Here is an 8,864-nt window from a genome sequence, read left to right as displayed (position 1 = left end):
CTTCCTCTTTTTAGCACTTCTTAGAAGAAGCAATTAGTTTCCATTTTCTAGTTCTGCTCTGAAGAGTTGATCAGAGACTTGGAACCATGACCCAGTTCTCAACAGTCAAGAGGCTGCGGGTGGCCTCCAACACGGCAGACCAGACAACGTGGTCTAGTGTTACTGTATATGACAACAACACAATCACTGCTAGGTATTAAACTCCAGGTAAAGGTTCAAGGCGAGCCTTCCGTCCCTGCCATGCTAGTTTTCTGTGTGAGGTGAATACTTCTGTAGGGAGTAGGGACACCTCCAGCCATGTAACAATTCCCCCACCCCACACCCCTACAGTCTGATGGTGTAAGCCAGTCACAGGTTTTGCAGCTGAGCAAAGGCCAAAACACGATCATGGATCTCCTACATCACATCTATCTGCCCAGTTTAAAACATTTGCTTAAAAGCAGCTGCTGAATGTCCTGAACCGAATCAGGGTTTTTGTGCTTGGTGGGTGGTACCTGCCTCCCTGACATCTGCCCTACTAGTCCCAATGGGCACCAACCATCACTGTCTTTTTCATTAAAGGTAAAAGATAAAGGACCCCTGGGCGGTTACGTCCAGTCAAAGGCGACTATGGGGTTGTGGTGCTCATCTCGTTTTCAGGCCGAGGGAGCTGGCATTTGTCCACAGACAGCTTTCCGGGTCATGTGGTCAGCATGCCTAAATCAACAGAAACCAGAGCACACGGAAACACCATTTACCTTCCCGCTGCAGCGGTACGTATTTATCTACTTGCACTGGTGTGCTTTAGAACTGCTAGGTTGGCAGGAGCTGGGACAGAGAAATGGGAGCTCACCACTGTCGTGCGGATGTGAACCGCCAACCTTCTGATGGCAAGCCCAAGAGGCTCAGTGGTTTAGACCACAGCACCACCTGCTTCCCATCTTTGTTAGTACCTGCTGTGGAAGCAGGGGTTTCTTACATCTGACAGATCTGTAACTGGCAGGGTATGGACAATGCATATTCTCAGTGGTGGAAGACCAGCTTGCGTTGCCTCACAACCCCCTTGCACATTATTTTAGTGCATGTATGTGGGGGTGTTAATCTATCTTCTTCAACCAATGGCAGGGCTGTGAGGAAGTTATGGGTCCATGAGTTCCTAGCTGTGTAGCCTTGTTTTCAGGTTTTCTCTCCATCCTCCTCCATTGCACAGATATTGTAGACACTTAAAGGATTGCTGAGATTTTAGGGTCCAAAACTGAGGTGTAGGAGATGCCCTGGTGGTGTCACAGCAGGATGAGCCCCAGTGATGTCATTAGCATGACACATTTTTAACCACAGTTGCTGCGAGTATCTCACAGAAATAATAATATTAACAACAACAAATACAAAATCTAACAAATGAGCAAATATGTCACCAACTGGAAATGTGGATAGAAATCTTAGGTAAAGCAGGCATTCCAATGCACCCACTTCCACAAATGCCAATGCCATTTATACAATTTGCAACTCTTTAAGGTACTACAAGACATTCTATGCAATAATTTGCAGAAGTGGACGCTAATTGGAAGCAAAGAGATGAGAGTAAATCTCCCACCTATGCAATCATCGGCAGCCAGTTTCTACTGGGTGGGATGTTGTAAGCTGCATAAACATGCCTCTTTTAAAAAGAAGAAGAAGAAAAAGACACCCTCTCCCACTTGCAGATTCAAGCCCTCCCGCCCCCCCACCAGGCAATCCTGGAGACTTCAGGTCAGCCCTGAAGGTCTGGCAACGCTAGATACTTATATCTCCCTTACAAAGATACTGTGGACTACTGTGCATTTCAGGAGGTTGGATTAGATGGGTCCCTTCTAACTCTATGATTTTATGGCCTCCTGACCTTGGAGTTTTGGAAAGAGGTAGGGGAGTCGAACTGATTCCTTTGCTTTTCAATCAGCAATTGTATGTGGCTTAACAAGGGCAACTGATAAGGCATTGTGCCTTGAGGGAGCGCTCCATGGGTGTAGCCAGGATTTTTGTTGGGGGCGGACAGGATTTGGGGTGGGAGCAGAACTGAGCTATCTGCGACTCAATTGGAACGTTAGTTAAGTATTCTTATTTATTTATTTGTTTGTTTGTTTGTTTGTTTGTTTGTTTGATGGGGGGCAGCTGCCCCCTCCCCAGCCCCTCTCTGGCTACGCCCATGGAGTGCTCTGATAGAAGAGTTTGGATTTGATATCCTGCTTTATCACTATCCGAAGGAGTCTCAAAGCGGCTAACATTCTCCTTTCCCTTCCTCCCCCACAACAAACACTCTGTGAGGTGAGTGGGGCTGAAAGACTTCAAAGAAGTGTGACTGGCCCAAGGTCACCCAGCAGCTGCATGTGGAGGAGCGGAGACACGAACCCGGTTCACCAGGTTACGAGACTACCGCTCTTAACCACTACACCACACTGGCCCACCTAATAACGAGTTGTGACCTTTTATCCAGATAGAAACCTGATCACGAGTTGTGACCTTTTATCCAGCTTAATGACGGAGGGCCTTGAGCAATGCAATCCTCAGTTATACAGTGGTACCTCAGGTTACATACGCTTCAGGTTACAGACTCCACTAACCTAGAAATAGTGCTTCAGGTTAAGAACTTTGCTTCAGGATGAGAACAGAAATCGTGCTCCGGCGGTGCAGCGGCAGCAGGAGGCCCCATTAGCTAAAGTGGTGCTTCAGGTTAAGAACAGTTTCAGGTTAAGAACAGACCTCCAGAACGAATTAAGTACTTGACCCGAGGTACCACTGTATACTATTTCCCCCTGAACCCATATGTGCTGTCACTTTCTATGACTTCTGCATATAAATAGGCAGCGTTCACCTGTCACAAGAAAGCATCGTTTATGGTTTACCATGACCATGCTGAAGTCTCCTGTTTTGACCCTCCTCTCAGACTAACAGGAGCAAACAAATCATAATAGTGTTGCATCTGAACTGGGGATTGCGCTTGTTTTTGCTCCAAACAAACCACAATATCTAGCCAAGGTTTGTTCTTGGCTCACCAAATATTTGAGCAAAACAAACGATGAACCCTGGTTCAAATGTGCTCTAAGCCAGGGATCACAGTTTGTTGCTCCCACTGGCTAGAGGGGAAGAGCAAAGTAGGAATCACCTGAGCATTTCTTAAGTGTGGCTTTCTGTGATGTGTAAACTGGGCCATACGATTTTTCCAGCATTGTGAAGCAAGGTAAGAATACCAATTTATCGTAAGGAAACCTTTCAGGGACCAGATGCTGTGTATGACTGAAAAGCGGTAACCATGTTCTTAGTATGAAAACCACATGGTAGGAATCGATGCAACCCAGAATGGTCTCAACTTGCAAATGGTGAGGAAAAAAACTCCATTGCATGTTCAGGAAACGTTGCTGAATTCATGCAAATACTGTGAGGTCGGGAAACACACCAGCATTTCGTTATTACCCAGTGACCTCAAGCCAGAGACTTAAAAAACCAAAAACAAAACCATCATTGTGGTCACAGACCAGAGGAACCTAGTTGTGTGCACTTTCAGTTTGAATGCTAATATTAAAGGGGAACAAAACTCCTTTGCTAATAAGATTATTTTGTACGTGATTAAAAATAATGCTGTTGCAACCCAACGTTGTCTATAGACAGGAGCTGAATTTTAGTTCTGTGAATGGTGGGAAAGGAGGAAGATGAGAGAAGGGGAAATGGAATGGAGTGGTTGAACAAGCATCATCACACACTGCAACATTTTGTTGCAGCCCCAGCGTATCTAGCACTATTGTTATTTTTTAGTGTATTAACGCTGGTTGTTATGTTGAGTTGTAGCCAATGCTAGTCTTACTCAGAGAAGACACATTAAATTAATGAACATGACTAACATAGGTCCATTAATTTCAGTCTGTCAACTCTGAATAAAACCTAGTTGGCTACGAACTATTGTATGTACAGTGGTACCTCGGGTTACATACGTTTCAGGTTATATCCGCTTCAGATTACAGACTCCGCTAACCCAGAAATAGTACCTTGGGTTAAGAACTTCAGGATGAGAACAGAAATCGTGCTCAGGCGGCGCGGCGGCAGCAGGAGGCCCCATTAGCTAAAGTGGTGCTTCAGGTTTAGAACAGTTTCAGGTTAAGAACAGACCTCCGGAACGAATTAAGTACTTAACCCGAGGTACCACCGTATATATATTATTGTAATGTACTTCAGACATTATTTTAATAGAAAAGTGAGATTGATTCCACAACTAAACTAAACTACTTTTGGTTGCGTACACATCACACATTTAATATACATTGCTATGTGAAGTGAATGTTTGCAGCTTTCCCAAGAGTGGCGATATCTGCTGAATGACCTTCCTTTTTTCACTGCTTTTTATGATAATTAGGTTGTCTTATCTGCTGGTATTTTCTGCCTCCTATTATCTCTGAAAAATTCTATTTTGTCTTTCTTTCTTTCTTTTCTTTTTTTGATTAGATTAATGGATTTGTATGTTGCTCCTTTTGTATTCTAATTCCCTACCCTGCTTTGGGGGCATTGCAGGGAGCAGTAGAAATAATACTAGCAGAAGAAATTCAAAGGCAGGCTTTAATACATGTTAAGCTTGGCAAGAATTTTGTATGCAAATGCCTGGAAGGCGAGACAATAAGAAACACTTAGGAAAATATGGGGACAACTGGGGATAATTAAACTGAAAATAATGTTTAAAAAGTTAGGTAAAGATGTACTAAATAGTTGGAAACCAGCTGTGGAATATGTAAAAAAAAACCCCAGCCATCCTGGATTTAGCTGGGACAGGGATTGATTGTATGCTACTATAATATATAAGATTTAATAAATTTTGAATTTAGCTATTTTTGTAGTTAATCAGTGCTTCTTTCCCCCTTATTAACTGTGTGCGTATATATATATATCTCTAAACTTTGGTAGTCGTTTCTACTAGATAGTTGATTTCCAGCTTAACTAAGCAAACACAGCTCCTATGCTTCAGCCAGAATGGTCAGTGGTTGGACAAAATATTCCTGCATTGCGGAAGGCTGGACAATGACCCTCATGTACGTTCCCTCCCAACTCTACAACTCTATGATAGGAGTTGGAGTTCTACAACATGAGGACATAGATACAGCTTCCTCATTCATGTCGCAGAGATTTATCCCAGTCTGTAAGTGTACAGGCTACTGAAGTCTACAGAAAACTATTTGGCAGGAAATCATTATTTGATATTAATCCTGCTAGCCATAGAGGGACTAATCAGGTTTAGGACTTTGAGGTCTGGGGCCACAGTTTAGTTGCATTAATCAACAACCACATCAATAGCACCAGGTGTCAACTGTCATCAGAGCTGCGCCACGGAACATTAAAGCAACATCATGCAGTTCAGGGAGGAGACAGAAGGAGAATTTTTTTTCACTCAGCTATGAATCTCACTTGGTGACCTTGAACCAGTTACACTCCTTCAGCCTGTCCTTGCAGGAAAGGCAGTATACATAACAAGGCAAGTAACAAGGATCAGACCGTCAAAAGTAACAATGGGCTATAAAATTACAAAGTGAAATCTGTTTACGAGACCTTACAGAATATTAGACAAAGTATTCTGCTGAGTTTAACTGAACAATGATCAGATAAAAACTGTTATGATGATAACAGGCGCCTTGTTCTTCCTTTAAGAAAATTAATATTTTCTCACTATACAGGATAAATTAAAGTACGGTAGTCGTTATTTCACTTTCCATCTTCTAGCCTGCCTTTATTAGTTGCCATTGCATTTTCCACTAAATCGACCAAGAGAAAATGACTTAATAGCCTTATGTAGTTTTTGGTTTTGGTATGAGTCATCAAAAAACCTCTATACACCTAAAACCTGAACTGTCACCAAATTAAATAAATCTCTTATAGCCTGATCCTATGCATGTTTACTCAGAAGCAAATCCAATTGTGTCCCCTGTATTTACTCCTAATGAAATTTGCACAGGATTTTACAGTTAATTAAGTCAGATGAGTTTCAACCTATGAGCAAATTTGCTTAAATTTGAATACGAATTGTTCTGAATAGATAAGAGTATTTTAGTTTATGAATGCCACAGTATCTTAAAAGAGGTGTTCATTCTGGGACAAAAGGAGGAATGCCTCTTCTAGAATGACATCTGCCATGGTAAGGATTTTATTTCACATTATTGAACTAGGTCAGCATTTCAGTCAACCAGAAGGTTTGAGTTTATGAATCAAAATTGATGAATGGTGCAGCTAGCCTGATTAAAAAATATCCACTCTGATTGAGCAAAGATGATCTGCACACAGATTCCCCTCAGTGGCGTCCTGGGCATGCAAAAAGGTTGTGTGTAGGATTAAACACACACAAACATCTGGGGCTACAGTACTCCTTCCTTGATTCTGCCCCCATTCCTAGCACAAAACATGCATTGTTAGAGCTAATCACTTCTTTGGCACTGAGCACTCAGGTTCATATTCCCCATTTCTTGTCATGGTTGTTTACCATTTACAAGCATGTGCGTGAAGATCCTAACCTAACAGATTGGTGCATTGCACATGGATTTGCTGCCCCAAACCACCAGACTAGGGCTGCGTTCACACAATTAAAGCACATTCAAACCACACACACCCCTCAAAGAATTATGGGCGCTGCAGTTTACCCCTCACAGAGTTACGACTCTCATCAAGCCTTAACAAACCTCAGTGCCCAGAATTCTTTGAGAAGGGGCAGGAATGTTTCTTTAAAGCTATAATGTGTACAGTGGTACCTCAGGTTACATACGCTTCAGGTTACAGACTCCGCTAACCCAGAAATAGTGCTTCAGGTTAAGAACTTTGCTTCAGGATGAGAACAGAAATAATGCTCCGGCGGTGCGGCAGCAGCAGGAGGCCCCATTAGCTAAAGTGGTGCTTCAGGTTAAGAACAGTTTCAGGTTAAGTACGGACCTCCAGAACAAATTAAGTACTTAACCCGAGGTACCACTGTACACAACAAGGCTACAGTTCTATATATACCTATCCTTCTCATGGAGTAAGTCCCACTGCACTCAATGTAGACATTGCTCTGTCATCCACAGATATATTGCCTGCTAGTAGAAGCTAAGTAATCAGAGTACTGTATTTATTTCAGAATGTGGAAATAGTTATGTTAGTACGTGATTATGTCAATGAAATAGGAGGTTTGAAGGGAGTCCCTAAATTCACAACTGAATAACCCTTAACAAACAGCCTTTGTGAACCGTTTCAGATGTGTGGATAGGATAGTATTGTGCAGCCACAAAGTACTTGCAAGGAAGCATCTGCTATGTATTTTCTGTTGTTCCTTGTTGTTTCTTCTTCCTTGAACCTCCCATTGTGAGCAGCCCTTTTTAATTTCCCAATGAACTATTGTCAACATTAACTCCGGCTCACCCCTTTGTTATAATTGGTTATTACTTGTTTACTGGCAACAAATTGCACAGCGCAAAACAAAAACGAATAGGCTTCTTCTAAAGGGCAGCGTTCACAGCATGAAAGATGGAAAAGGTAGTTTAATGGAAATAAAGAGGGAAGACCAGGAAGGGAGATGACGACCTTTTCTACACAATCAGCCTTTTGTACAGTAAGTGTGCATTACTTACAGATTTGGATAGACACTACCCGCTCAGCTTCCCTTGCGGTTGTGCTTCTGGGGAAATGGCATTTTCCAAGCCCTCGCACTACAGTATTTTGTACTTTGGAAAACTTTATACCTCACCCATCACTTTCCATTGTGCTAGTCATGGATTTTTGTTTGTTGATAAGGGTGCCTACTATAGAAGCTCCCTGTGAATTTATTACTAGCAACTGCATTCCCTGCCATTTTGTGAACTTGTTTCCTTGTTGCCTTTAATTCTGAAATTTCTTAGTTGCTATGCATTGGTATCTTGTGAAACCTCACTACAAACCTCCTGCAATCCCACTTGTACACATGTGCAGGAACATTGATTGAGTGTCAAAGAATAGCCCTGCTATTTGAGGATCACCTTTTACCCTTTTCTTTTAACATTTAGGGGAGTTTGTGTCTCCCCTCCAGGGGTGGCCCAGCCCATTTCACCGTCTGAGGTGAGATAGGAATGCAGCACTCCTTAGCTCCCGCCATGCTGCGCTGAAACTCAGCAAGAGTGGGGCATTCCACAAGGCTTTGCAGCTCGTCTTCTCTGCCCCAGAGATGGGGAAGACAAATGGCAACACCATGTGCCGGAACACCTCCCTCTCACCAAAACTCAGCCATGGAGCAGGATGTCTTCTGGTGGCAGTGGAAGCAGTGGGGTGGATAGGCTGCTGCCTCTTGCCGTTCTGCTGCCTAATACACCAAAGAAAATCCCCTGTGTTGCAAAACAGAACACTCTAAACAACAACAAGCAACACATCGGCTAATAAATGCTAACAAAATCTTTATAACATTATACTGTTTCAAAAATTCATAAACAGACGTATAATATGTGCATGGAGTCACAATTAATAGGTATCAAATAAATGTTCCATAAACAAGAATAGTAGGCGTGGTAAGTCACTGTCCAAGATGGAGGCAAAAAGCCTTTCCACAGTCAATATCCTAGATAGGTGCTCTGAACATAGCAGTAGGGTACTCGGAGCAGAGCTGCAAACAGAACAGTTCTTCCAGGATAATGAACTGTTTCAATGATAATTCTTCATCGGCTGGCAATGATATGAAATACAATACATTACATTCAAATGCAATACAGAGATTGAAATGACAAGCCTGCATATGAACAACCAATAATAAATACATTCCAAATTAATTGTCCCCAAAGGTACATCAAATAGCCATGGATCAGCAATCACTTAAAAGTGTAGCATTATAAAGGCTATCCACCGGTGCAATGAATCACATATAATTTCAGGAAATTTAAAGCTAC

Source organism: Podarcis gaigeae (genome assembly GCF_964106915.1).
Source record: "Podarcis gaigeae genome assembly, chromosome: 6".
In the NCBI taxonomy this organism is placed as follows: domain Eukaryota; kingdom Metazoa; phylum Chordata; class Lepidosauria; order Squamata; family Lacertidae; genus Podarcis; species Podarcis gaigeae.
Note: the sequence above shows the minus strand (reverse complement) of the source record.